Genomic DNA, 14,713 nt, shown 5'->3' on the forward strand with positions numbered 1-14,713 from the left:
TTAATTATACACCCTCATGCTTTTTATCTGCGAAGGGGTAAGCAGAGTTGCCACTCGTGCACCCACTTTTCGCCGTGTGTTCCGTCTCATGATGTGAAGGAGCGAAGCTATCGCCATATCTAGACAAATTCTAGAGTTCGGGCTGATATTGAGCAGAGAGCCAACCTCGGTACCTCTAATTCGGTTTATTGTATGGTTTCTCTATTTATTTATTTTTACACTTTCTATACATGAAAGTATAAAGGCGAAGACATTCTCGATCAGTCTACCTATGAGTGATGCATAGATGAAAACAATATGACGATTTAATTTCTTAACTTTCTTTCTTTAGCTTTTATTTCCTCGCTACGTATATTCATTACAAAACATTTCAAACATGAAGAATTCATGCCCACTACGGAACCTAATCCGAAAACTGTAAGTCACAACCCCCCTTGCCCCCCAAGCGATCCTCAGCCCCAGTGCAATAAAATGCAATGGTATAAAAGCATCGACTTAATATTTCACCACACGTCTGGCGCACGCCTTGTAAAATGCAGCCATAAGCCAATCGTCTGGACTTACAAATTACTTTTGGTCATAAAAAGTTTAGTTTCATAAAAGCGCACTTGATCGTGAGGCCGTGGGTTTGATTCCTGGAAAATGAAGGTAATAATGCCCAGGAGTTGTAGCCACGATGTGCTAAAATTAATTCACTTCTCAGACATCATTCAATCAAGAAAACGATCTAAAACATCGAAAATCGAAAATAAACTAAGAAACTCATATCGCTAAAATTTAAAACAATTTTTTTATCTATATAAATAAAAATGAATAACCGAAATGTTTATACGCGTATAACTCCCAATCGACTGAAACAAATCGGATAAATCTTTTATGTGTTCGTTATGGGTCGGAGAAGGTTTGTATGAAAAAAATATATTTAAAAAATATACAAAAAAATGTGTTTTCGGATGGGTCTCTGGATTGTCTGTCAATTGCTCTGTACTCGTATTCCAGGACTTTATCTTTATCTCCTTTTTAGGACAAAACGACGTTTGTCACGACTAGTTTAAAATAAATAAAATTCCGTTTAAATAGACATAACTATAGAAACATATACGTTTCTATTTCCAATTAAATATAATTGAATTAAAACTAACAAGACTTGGATTTATAAATTAGCAGTGGATTTACTAGTTGACTGCCTACCCTTCAAGAGAAAGACGACATATCGTATTTATATTTCCCAACAGAGCGTTACTTCAGTTACACTAGACATATTGTTACGCGCCGCTATCCTAGTCGATGACATCGGGCGTTTCCGGAAGTATTCGGCTGCGCGGACAGGCTGGCAGAAGAGAAGATATGCTCAGAACAATGCTTGTTCTTGTTCTGAGAAGATATGTCACGCGGCGACTATTCTATTATTCTCACTGGTTGGACGTTGCCAAGAAATGTCTTAAATTGTATTCTGTAATTATTTTGCTAATATAATGTTTACTGTAAAAAGAGCGTTTTACAATATTTATCTGCAGTATTAACTGTGGAAACTAGATTAAAATCTAGATATTTTGAAAGCAGACTGAAGATTTAGTCTAATAGATTTTTAAATGGGGCAAACACGGCGCGGTGTTGCGCAGTAATGTGCCATTTTTGTACTTAAATTCTACATTAAGTGGTTGTCATTGTTTGGGAGAGGGTGGCCATCAAATGATAACAGTGCGGACGTTTAAAACTATTTTATAAGAAGTTCCTGAGAGTATGAAGCATTATCTCAAAACTCAAACAGAATTACAACAGCTCAATATACTCATATATTAAGCTGCTGTAATTGTGAGTTGAGTTGATTGAATTGAGTGTAATTTTAAGACTACCGGTGCCCTTATGATCTGTCAGGTATCATGATGGAATGGAAATGAATGAGTTTGATATTTGCACCAGTGATTAAATTTTTAGGAATATAAAGATGACTTTACACGAATGAAGACAAACAATGAATCATACGCTGTAAGTGGTCTTAGTACAAATATAATGACATGTGTTTTAGTTTATTTACTAGGTTTCCCGCTGCAAATGTCTCTCAAACATGAGACGACGCTGGGGCCATCTTTTAAAAACAAATATTTTTTTTTCCATAATTTCGCAAGGAAGCAAATTACAGGGATACACTAACATATATAATTCTGTATGATTTATCCTAAAAAAATAATTACACATGCACATGCCAAACTAGCAAAATATAACATTCAAAATGTAATACTAGCTTTATGCTTTACAAAGATCTAATCCCGAAAATTCCCACAAAGACGTAGTCACCCGTCTTCCTCATGTCCTGACAAACGGTTATAGTAAGGTAACACGCCACGAGACGATCTCCTTCGGGTCTCATACACATACATTATTAATCCGCAGACAAAATGGCAGGCACACACCGCAGAGAGCACAATACTGATATAAAACTGGCAACAAAGAGAATATAATACCAATATCTGTAACGAATCAATTCAACTAGAAAATGAAAACTATAGGCCGCATATTCGCTTCATCTCTTTCACACTTGACAGCTCGATATTAAAACATTGAATATTTACTGGTGGTAGGTCTCTCATATATGGGAATCCGCCTGGGTTGGTACCACCGCAATGTCTGTTTCTGCCGCCAAACAGCAGTGTCTAGTCACTGTTGTTTGTGTCAGGATCGCGAGCGCAGTGGAATAACAAACAATACTGTAATTCAAGGTGTTGGATGGTGGTTCTACTGTTTATGGGCGGTCATATCGCTTACCATCAGGCGAACGGCAAGCTCGTCTCGTCATTCAAAGCAATATTTTTTTTAAAATTATTTCAAAGTTATCTTCACACAATTGAGTGCGGATTCTATCAATAGTTTTTTTTTTCAAATGAGTATACAGGATAGATTATAATTTTCACTTAATTACAATAATTATTTGTTGCGTTCAGCAAATGGGGCCTCAGAGGGGGGCGAGGTCAGCGGAGCGAACATAGCGATGTTATACGTCTATAATGACTAAGTATATTATACGTCCCCCTTCTACCAATAGTTTGTGTTGGTCCGTTATCTATACAGACGAAATGTGGAGGTTTTTAAGAGCCTAATGGTTATAGCAATTGTAAAGGTAGACACTGTTCGAATTGCTCGTGGATGATTATCAAGGTTTGCTAGGTACCTATAGACCTGGCAATTAAAAAGCAACCATGAAAGACTTGTAGAGTCGTGTTTTGGTGCCAGTCAGTACATCAACTAAGAAAATCATACATAATCATAACAAGTTTTTCCATTTTCAAATATAGAAAACACCGTTCGTTCTGGCCTCTCGTGATGTTCATAAAACGGAAAGTTTCCCAAATATTATTCTTAAATTAATTTGTCGCAAACACGTCCGATAAGAAATATTTAATAATTTATCGCTCAAACAGCTTTAAACTCTCCCGTCTCGCTCGTAGAATAGTGATGTGGATAAAATGTGTTATCGATACGTCGTTACGAGTTGTGTACGATAATTAGTGCCGTACATTATCGACATTATGATGCCGAGACTGCACTCTACCGCGACTATTATTTCGGTAGGGTTGGGCGTGGGGAATATTAGTGAGATATCGATGTTATAATCAAGTTTTTATGACTGCCGAGGTAACGTAGTTTTATGTGCGCGGTACAATACTGGTCTGAGTTCTCATGTTCGAATTCTAAGCCGGGTAAAGTGATACGCGGTATTCCTTCTGTGTATTAGCCCCGTGACTGGAATTTGTGCCCGATAAATCAAAGAGTTTTTATCACATCACGGAAGGGAATACACATGGCGCAAAAGTGGGTACTCTAGTTATAAACTTGCCTACCTCTTTGGAAATATAGGCATGGTCTGTGTACTTATTTGTTTTATTAATGGGAATTAAAATATCTGATAATTCTTTTACTGTAGGGTAACAAACGCAGTATAATACCATTTTGTATTTAAATTGTGGGTTTTGTTAGTAGTTTCCTACAAGTGGCGAAAAGTGAAATTTCGGAAGGGGAACTCGACACAACATATACATACTAATATGCATAAATGCGGTCTGCTAATTCCTCTAATGATAAATTAGATTCTACATAAAGGAAAACTGGCAGGAATCAGTTTACATGAAACCTTCACCACTGTTTCCTACTGTCCATAGGCAGATATCTATAGCCTTACATTCACCTTTATTATAATAGATTAGATGTTTATGATTACCGATCTCTCTAATTTCCGTAATATGAAACGTTAAGTATTTAGTGATTTGACAGAATTAACACTTGCATTAATTTCGTGACACATCAATTGGATTATCGATGTCGATAATATTAAAATGAAAACCCTCACCTCTATCGCGAACCAATGCTATAATTTCGGTACAAAATACAGCACTTTACCTCGTCGGATACTTTCGATACTGGCTCCCGCCTGCATACAGGGTGAATATTTATACATCAAAATATTCAGTGTATCTTCACGACTTACCTCATAAATGGTAGGCAGTACACAAATTTTAATTTTAATAGGATCTTACTAATATTATAAATGCAAAAGTTTGTAAAAATGTTTCAATGTTTATTAGAATTCAGTTTAAAAACACCTGAACGGATTTGGATGAAATTTGGCACACAAATAGACCTTGTCCTGGATTAAATCAAAGGTAACTTTTATTCCGATAACATGCTCCCGTAGAAGATAATTGAATATTTTAGTCTAATTTTTAAAAATTATAGCGATGTAAATCGGTACAATGATTTATGGACTTTTTTTTACCGGGAAAGACTACATACGCGGGCGATTCCGCCAGCAACACTCAGAGTATAATATACACATATGACACAACACAATTCTGAATAGGAGTTACAAATAAAACAATCAAACTCATATGCTGCACATAATGAACGTCACAACGATCCGAATCTAAATATCTGTGCCAAATTTCAAACTATACTCTCTACTCGACTAAACTACTGGCGTAGTCCGGACTAGGCTTTAGTAGACCTCCAGGATAATGAAGCACCCTGTAGCAGTAATGAGTATATACCTGTATGTATATTTAAATTCGCCGTATAGTCGACGGTGCTGTCCGTACTTATGTACGCGGGGCTACGTGAGACGAATATTTCTACAACTGCTTGGCTTACATGAGAGATTTTTATTCAGGGAAATGATTTTCGTAGTATCGACGAAGTTTAGGTGCGAGTTTTAATAATAAAACTAGTTAGTAATGAAATTTTAGTCTCGGGTTAAGACCCGGATCGCGCATTGATATTCGGTTTATTTGCTCATTATCAGCCCGGAGTCTGTAATTTGGAGTAATATGACGATAAGGTCGCTCCCTATTCATTATAGGATGGAACAAACATGGCAAAAGTGGGTGCCTCCCTCGCTTAGAGATAAAGGTGTGATGTGTGTTTTTTTTAATATTTTCATTATAAGGTGATTTGGGCATTTGGAGATGATGGATGATGATGGTCGACTGATTCGGTTTATAAGGCGAATGTGGATGGAAGAGCCGGTAGGGGTCAACCGCACCGAACCTTCAAATGTCAGATATCTGACATTTTCAGTAAAGACCAGGTCAAAAGTACCCGGATCCGGCGGGAATGCATGAAAAGATTGGTGAAGGTGGAGCAAGCGAGAGAAGCATGCCAGATTCGTGCAAAGTGACAATCCATAACCCTCTGCCTACCCCGATGTGATAGAGGCGGATACTATGTATGTTTTCATTCAAGTGTGTTAAAGGTGATATTGCTATGATTTTAATAACAGGTACTAAAGGTAAAATACTTGCCTATGTCAATATAATTAAATAGCTCGACTAAAATACCCGGAATTATCGCCCCATGTAACCGCGCCACTAAACAGTTTTTATTCTGCCGGTATCCAATCCCTCAAGCGTGATGGATGCAGGAGCCGGTAAACGCTTTACCAATCCTAACTTCAATCAGTATTATGCTGTATTTGATAATATTTATATACGGTTATCTCGAGATTTATTATGTTTCAATTTACATTATTTTGTTGATCACGTCTACACGCCAACTGCTCATGATTAAGTATCCAGTTAACTAAGGCTGGTGGCTTGCTGGTGAGATTACCAAGGGATTTAATATCGTTTTACTGATAATCTAATGATATTTAAAAAGTTTAGATAAACCATACTCTAACAAATCAAACGAAAAACATGTTTCCGCATGAACACGTATACAATACGGTATACGTGTTCTTGTGGAAAACACTTTTCTCCGGATAAATCTTTTACATTGACGATGACTTGTGAATGACATCAGTGACGAAAGGTGCAAATAACCCGATTCCTGTCGACTCCCCTTTTGTATAATATAATATCAGCCCTGTATTATATACTGTCCCACTGTTGGGCACGGGGCTCCTGTACTACTGAGAGGGATTAGGCCTTAGTCCACCACGCTGGCCTAGTGCGGATTGGTAGACTTCACACACCCTCGAATACGTATAAAGAATTTCTCAGATACTCAGGTTTGTTCACGATGTTTTTCTTAATCGTTATAGCAAGCGATAATTCACAAAGAATACAAACATAATTTTATAAAACTAGTTTTGAACCAGCGGACATACGTCTCGGCAGTCCGTTCCACAACCGGCTACGCTATTGCCGGTATCCCTTTTGTAACTTCTGTAAAAGCTTATTATCATTAGAACGATTTGCAAACGGCATTAATGCATTTAAAACAGAACGAATAAAAAGTATAGTACTTGATATTTACGCGTAATATATTCAATTGAATTTTAAGAACGTGGCTCCATCGTTGGCAGACGATGATTTTGCCAATATTCAAAGTTGAAAGTAGGAAAAGGCGTAGTATATGAATACTTCCTAATTAAGATGACGTCAAGACTTCAAATTACGCCTTTAATAGCGTTTTTAATTTATAATTTCAACTAATTTAAAACCTTCATACTGCAACTAGACATTTTGCAGATGAGATTTTGTTCTTGGGGACCGTCGATCTATTCAAATACATTTTAACATAAAGAGGACAGCGGAATAAAACCATCTCATTTTTATAATAAAAAGAATGAACTCTAAATGTCATTGAAGGAAGCGTTCCGAAACTGGAGTATAAAAAGTGTTCAAAGTAGGATTACGCGGCATAAAGTTCGAAGTGAAATTGTTTAATATTTATTTATAAAGTTTCCGCGGGCCCCATGTGGTCCGGTGCAGCTCAATACAATACTCCTTATTGTTTTACTTTAATAACATTCTTTAGTAAGTATCTTTTAGAACAAAGATCTAATTAATGAAATAAGTATATATCTGCGCGGTTTTTGCATTTAGTAGACTTTAAATTGTTTATAGATAAGCAGAACTCATTTAGGAAACATAAATTGCTCACCCTACGATGTTTTTTAAAATTTTGCTGTTCGATCCCTAGACACGGTTAATGCACCAACCGCAAATAATAAGTTTGTAATAGTAAATTCCTTTTTTCGGTATAAAAATACATATTTACGCTTTTCATGTGCTATAAGAGTGCTTCTTGAAAAATTTCATCAATCTAAGTCAATGGAAAATACCCCATTGATTGTGATTCTTTTGAAAAATCGCAAATTATGCGACATAAATGATCATATCTTTTGATCGCGTAAATTACAAGTTTTATATTTTTATTTATTTTTTGCTAAAGGAGGCTATAAACACCAATATTTTTTTTATAAATTTCAACTTAATACCTCTACGCGTTCCTGAGAAAAAGAGTTTTAACAGACAGACCGGCGGACAATAAAGTGATACTATAAGGATTCTTTTAGAGGTATGGAACCCTCAAAATCACTTAAAAGGTGCTTGCTATCCTTGAACACTTTAGGTACTATTTTTTATCCTAACAATGAACTTATACGAGAGGGGACTCGCGAATGTAGTTTCTCCGATGTCTTATCTAACAAACAGTCAGCACAATAAATTTTAATTACATAGCTTTCCACATAGTTGAGCTCGCTGTCCAACATTTTTAATATGCCCAATAGTTAGTAATAGCAATGCCTTTTAAGCTGAGACCATGTTTCTTCGGAGCAGATGCAGACGTCGGTACCAACCCACATGGATCCTGCACACGAGTCTTCCGCGTAGGAAATAAATTTGTAATAGAAAGTAGCCCTCGCGAAGAGATTGACTTCACATTATTGTAAATACCAAATATGATAGAAGAAAATCCAGAATCCGTTATATTGATTTTGATAAAATTTCGCCCACAATTAGGCCAAGCTAAATTAAAAATTCTTTACTCCAGAAAAACAGAATTAGATTTTTATTCCAGGAAATGTTTCCTGGAATAGAAAGATCCGAGAACAAAACTATGTCCATTACCAGTATAAAATATCCAAAATAGCCACGTGTATAAGGCTCACTGGATTCCCGTTACCTCATACTAATATAAACAAGACAATATTTTCTTCCGAATTCGGTAATAACACATCGCAGGGTCGCGTCACATTACGTTCGCATGTTTACGACTCGCCCGCCCGGGGTGGGCAGTGAGCGTTAATATTTTATTTGCCCTGCAAGCGACTTTTATTGACGCCACATCTTGGGATCGATTCGTTCTGTAAATTTGAAACTATAGCACTCCGGTCTGAATTTATAGCGTTCGAACTGGGTGTACTAGGATCTTTTTATTGCATAGGCTACATCTAGAGGGGATATAATAGTCCGTGCTTACCTCAGAATAGCGTGATGCCAACTCACGGGATGTTGAAGCAACCCCTTACTACAGTAAATTTCTAAAACGACAAATAATTTTAAATCTTCAAGTACTCAGAAGTATTTTTTTATTTCTAAGTTAGGTTGTGACCTCCCTTGAAAGTTGAAAAACGAGCAAGTGGATCGCCTCATGTTAAGTGATCTCCTCCGCTCCTAAGTATACACTTTAACTGAGGAATCAGGAAGGCGCTGCGCGCGAAAAATTCAAGTTTAGACGTCAATATCCCACTAATGAAAACGGTACAACATAATGTAACTGCGTGTTAGTTTTCTGCCCTACCTTGATCAAGTCGTTTTCATGCTGCAGACATATTTGTCAATTACACTGTAGACAAATATACTAATATGTACAGTGTACTATCACTTTAAATCCTTAATGATATTAATAGAAACATTTATCCACCCATTCTTAGGACTTTTTCATCCTTTAAACTTTTTTAACGCGTGTCATCAGTATTCCCTTAGATCGATCATCGAACTCTCTCCACATTTATCAGAAATTATGTTAAACTTTGTGTAGCGAAGTGATCTATCCTTCGATGATAAAACCAGTTACCATCAGGCGCTTGGCTGCTTCTTTTATTTCTTGTTTCAAAATGTTTGATAATTTCTTCATTTCCTGATTATTCATCTCCATTGTAAGCGAGGGTTGACATATTTGCACGGCAAAGTGTCATATTTGTAATTTCTTCACCTTACGTCCTTTTCATGTAGGTGAATTTATAGCTTCTTTTTTTGATGTAGAAGAATATCGACGTACATTTTAGCAATGTTGCAAATCTGTCTGAAACTTCAACAATTTACAGTTAGGCGTTATATTACTCTGTCTTTTTTCATCTCCTGTGAGCAAAAGTTCACATTGATGACGCTGAACAATGAAATCCAAAGAGTCTACGGCAAAACGAAGGTTTCTTTGAGCCGGGGATGACAGTGTTTCTTTGCTGTGTTTATCCCGATGGAGAACAAATTGATATGCACTGTTTCTTGTTTTCTTAAGTATTTTGATACAATTGTTTCTTGTCATTTGGACTCATGGGAAATACTATAATAAATATGTGAATTACTTCGACAGTCGGCAAAATTATACCGGTCTGTTGTTCCGAGGTCCTGCAGCGCATTCTTTAAATGATACATACTACAAACTCCATCCAAATGGATCACAATTTATATTACAGATGCAGAGGGAATACACAAAGCAACCTACCAAGATTCTAGCATACGGAATCTATCTAGCAAACCAAGTTATCGCAAAATCTACATACCTACCAACATTGAAGAACATGACTTCCCTTACCTTCTACCAAAGGAAAACCTTTAATCCACGTTTACAAAATGCCATTCTCTAACAGTCTAAACCCTAATCATCTAAATTATTACACTAGAATTTACAAAAAGGACCTCAATTTTCTATAAACAACCCAGTCCTTTCAAGGTAAATGATGACCAATTTACCAGAACTAAGGAACCTAACAGGAACCTAACTGTAGCTACCTTCGCTATTTCCTAGAAAACTATAAACAATAGTGGCAAAGTTGTCCTGTAGACAAAGCGGTTGTATCGGATATTTATCGCTACCACGCCCGACGAGCTGGGCGGGGGCTCCTGTGGGCGTGGTGCTGGAGACTGGGATGTAGAAGGGATGGATGAGGCAGTTTGCATTTAGATGAGTTTGGTGTTTATTGGAGTTATTTTTGGTGTAATTAATGAGTCTTAACGAAATGTTAAATGGTGAATTTTAGATGAATTTCGTGTTTATTGGAGTTATTTTTGGCGTAATTAACGAAACTATTTTTAAATATTTTAAACAGACCTTTTATGAATAAGTTATGCTTAGTTCTTTGTAAACTTATAATTGCAATTTTACCTTTAAAAAGAAATAGAAACACTTAATAAATTGTTTAATACCAATAATAATTCCGATATTTAGTCGCTTAGATACTGCGAAAATAATTGTTATGGAACGAAAAACAAAGACAGCAGCAATTTCCCTCTTAACCTTACCTTGAAGAAACAGTCTAAACACGCGTTGTCGGAACGCAAAAATTTATTTAGGATTTAGTAGCAGTTTTAAAAATTTGTTTATTAAGTATTACATCAAAGTAACGAGTTCAACTCCTAGCATCGCCTGCTTCAATAAAGTTCATAACAAATAACTTTGTTGGAGGTCCTTAAATAAATAAATAAATAAATAAATAAATAAATAATTATAATTAAGCACCAAAAGAAATTAAAGCCAATTTTAATGATGTTGAGTCTGATCTTCATAAGTGCTTTATGTTTGTACCTACACATAACAAACGCCACACATGGTATTAAAGACAAATAAATACGTAAAACATCGACATCTACCAATTTTAGTTTTAATTCGTCGCATCTTTAATGCAATGAATTTTGCACTATTTTAAATGAACAACCTTACTTTATTTCTGCCTAAAATGTAAAAACATTATTCAATTATCGTCTATCAAATATGACTGCAAAACCATACCTTTACCTCTTTCAAGTAAATACCGCATCCTCTAACACATCCACAGCGCACACCACATTCTTACCTCCTCAATTCCCAGAGTAGGCGTGCCATCCCATCCCGATTGGGCGAACCCGCCCACACTGAAAATCAATACTACTTCAGGATTTTATGAATGTTTCATGCACACTGCAGTAAGTTTTGTGTTTTTATTACTATGGAAAATGTTGGGGAATCTCGTGGAATTTAGATATGTTTATTGGAGTACCTTGGGCTTAGGTATCCATCTTACGAAACAACTGTAATTTAAACAGGAGTTTAGACTTCTTTGCAGTACCCGAACAACATCGACAATTCTAAAGAATTAGAGAACTTTACTTAAGAATCTGGATACCACGAAGGAAGTTACTCAAGCAGCAGCCAGTCATAAACTTCTGCATTAGACTGTTTTTTTTGTATGCTTGAAAAATGTTCCACCAGGTTCACGTTATAGGGCAAGGATGGATAAAACAACTATAGAGAAAAGTATTAGGATTTTGAATCATCGATTTTCGGAAGAGAAGAACTACAAAATCCCGAAATGAAGAAGAGTTAAGTAACAAACAAACATACAAAAACGGTGTTCAAATTGAATTAGGCAATCACTCCAAAACAATATTTAATGTGCATATAAAAAAATGAGAATTTTTTGTATACATTTGCCATGTCAATTGTACAAAAATTTCATCTAGTTTATACGTCTTTTGGTTAGTAAATAATTAATTTGTTTTGGTAATAATCATTAAAAAAGCGATAAGGTTCGTCACGAGCTTGTTATGAACTGTCGAAATAACGTGATATGGGGATCAGGGCCTAAGTGTTTTTTGAAACCGAAATACTGAGAAACATTATATAATATTTTGATTTTAGTCGATAAGCCTCAAACTCACGCGGTGGGCGGGAAAATGATTTTCCTTATGTAAATAGGCGGATATCATAAGTGCTACTTCTTCCTCTGATCATGCAATTGTATGAAACAACTAATAATATTAACCTAAATGCATTGGTTGTCTCCACCTTTAAAAGAGAGACCAGCTGGTCTAAACGAAGCAATGTACTGGGAGTTAAAACGAAGGGAGTAATTATGTTTCGCAATTAATTGCATTCTGGCAAGCATTACCCAACTTAAGTGGTGCAGGTCACTTTTATAGCATGACCGTCACGTCTCCGCTAAGCAACAGTATCGAATAAGCTACATATATATGGCGAAATCCTTATATTCTAAAGCAAAGTCCCCGGTCTTTGAACTCGATAAACTCAAAAAGTACCGAAAGGATTTAAGGTAATAAAATTTGATATAGAGATAGTTTGAGACCCAGAGAAGAACATAGTTCTACTTTTTATCTCAGAAAAACTCTTTCACACGAGCGACCCTTCAAGCAAAAGCTAGTATAAAATAATTAGACCACAATTTATAGACAATACTTATATTATTTTAAGTTTAAGGCCTAATTCCTTAGTAGTAAAGTACACCCGAGACCCGCAGTAGGACAGTATATAATACGGGGAAGATATATATGTAGCGGCGAAGATATTTAGGTAGTAACTATGGTGTTAAAGAGCACCACCTAAGACCCTAGATGCATCAACTTACGAAATAACACAATCACAAACTCCTATCACAAGCGTGGTCAGTTTCAGGTCAAAGACAAGCAATTTAATAGTAATGAAATTCAAACATTCGTAAAGTAATATTTTTATCAGGCACGATATACTTACCCTGATAGTAAACACAATGATTCTAAATAAAATGACAATTTGGATGAGCGAGAAACTCTAGAAGCTTTTTGCTTTCAAAATAGTCTGCCTAGTAATTCCTAGAAGACTAGACAATAGTAAAAAGATGCTATTCAGTTTTAAATATAATAAAATCCACAATATTTACTAGCAATTGACTCTTCAGATAACAAAATATAGCCGCAAATGTACTTTATGTGACATTGCTATATCACTCGTTAATAGCATAATAATAATACCAGACCTTTATTATATACTGTCTACTACTTAGCACGAGGCTTCTCTGAATCGAGAGGGTTTAGGATTTAGTTCGCCACGCAGCTCTAGTGCCGGTTGACAGTTGTGTAGTTACACATCAGTGGCGAAAGGTCCATATAACTCGATTCTTATCGACTTCCTTCTTCGAATTTATGTACAATCTAATTATCATTAGAACGATTTCCAGGCCATATTCCATGCATATGTACATAGTATCACACCTCTATCTCATGGGGGCAGGCAGAGACTATAGATTGCTACTTTACACGATTCTGGCATACTTCTCGCGTTTCCCCCACCTTCATCAATCTTTTCATACATTCCTGCCGGTTCCGAGTACTTTTGACCTGGCCTTTACTAAGAATGTCAGATATTTGACATTCGAAGGTTCAGTGCGGTCGACCCCTACCTAAACCCTCTTTGTCAGTCTCCTACCATCCATCCTCTCCAATTGCCTAAACCATATTGATGCATATTAATACAAGTATGTTGTATCGGCTTCCTTTTCGGCAAATTTTACCTTTCGCCACTGCTACTCATACCTTCAAAATTCCTACGGAGAATACTTATGTATGTAGGTGTCCTCACAGTGTTTTCCTTCTTTGTTAAATATACCTATACAGATAACTTTGAAACGACAGACGTGTGCCTTGGATTTTGTATCTGCAGACATTCATTTGGGAAGAACACTCCATTCCCGATATGCTATTGTACAGTAAAAAGCAATATGTTCAGAATGTTCAAATTAAAATCAGTAGTGAGTAAAACATTGGTATGCAGGTCTGTCGTCAACATTTCTTTACAATAGTTAATTAAAACTTAAAAATAACTGTAAGCGTTTTCGTCTGAGATTCCGAACGTGACTTGAACACACTATTGGATTTCAATTTTAAAACTATAAGAGTTTTTCGTTTGTAAAGTCTTTAGAATTATCAATAAATTATAATTTTTAAATAACCCCTTGTAGTGTTTATTAAAAACAACAGTGTGTGAAGCATACCGAAAGTTATCTTAGAAATATAGACTTTTAAACTACAGGATAGCAAGAAAATCGAGTAAAAACCATTCATATCTTCCTTTGGGTTTCAAGTACAAATAAATTTTGTTTACACGAATGCCACCAACCGAATAGGAATAGCATAGTTTCAATGTACTTTCTTAAACAGATCCACGTCAGCTACAACTCTTTTTGAAAACTCTATGACGGGACGAATCCTCTGTATGAAGCCGAACGACTACTCATAAACAGCAGCGATGCAAACCAAAACTATGAACTCAGCACTACAAAGCATTTCATTGCTCCAGACATTCTAAAACGTTAGTTGTTTATAGTTATAATGCCGACGAATACGGTAATGATTAGACTGTTAGTTCGCCACCACTAGGCGCATCCAAAATGATGTCTCATCCTCTCCCAGTGACCGTCCTGAGCCGAGGTTCGTAACCCATTAGTGGGTTGCCCTCAGCATAG

The sequence above is a fragment of the Manduca sexta genome, chromosome 18 (genome assembly GCF_014839805.1).
Source record: "Manduca sexta isolate Smith_Timp_Sample1 chromosome 18, JHU_Msex_v1.0, whole genome shotgun sequence".
Classification (NCBI taxonomy): Eukaryota; Metazoa; Arthropoda; class Insecta; order Lepidoptera; family Sphingidae; genus Manduca; species Manduca sexta.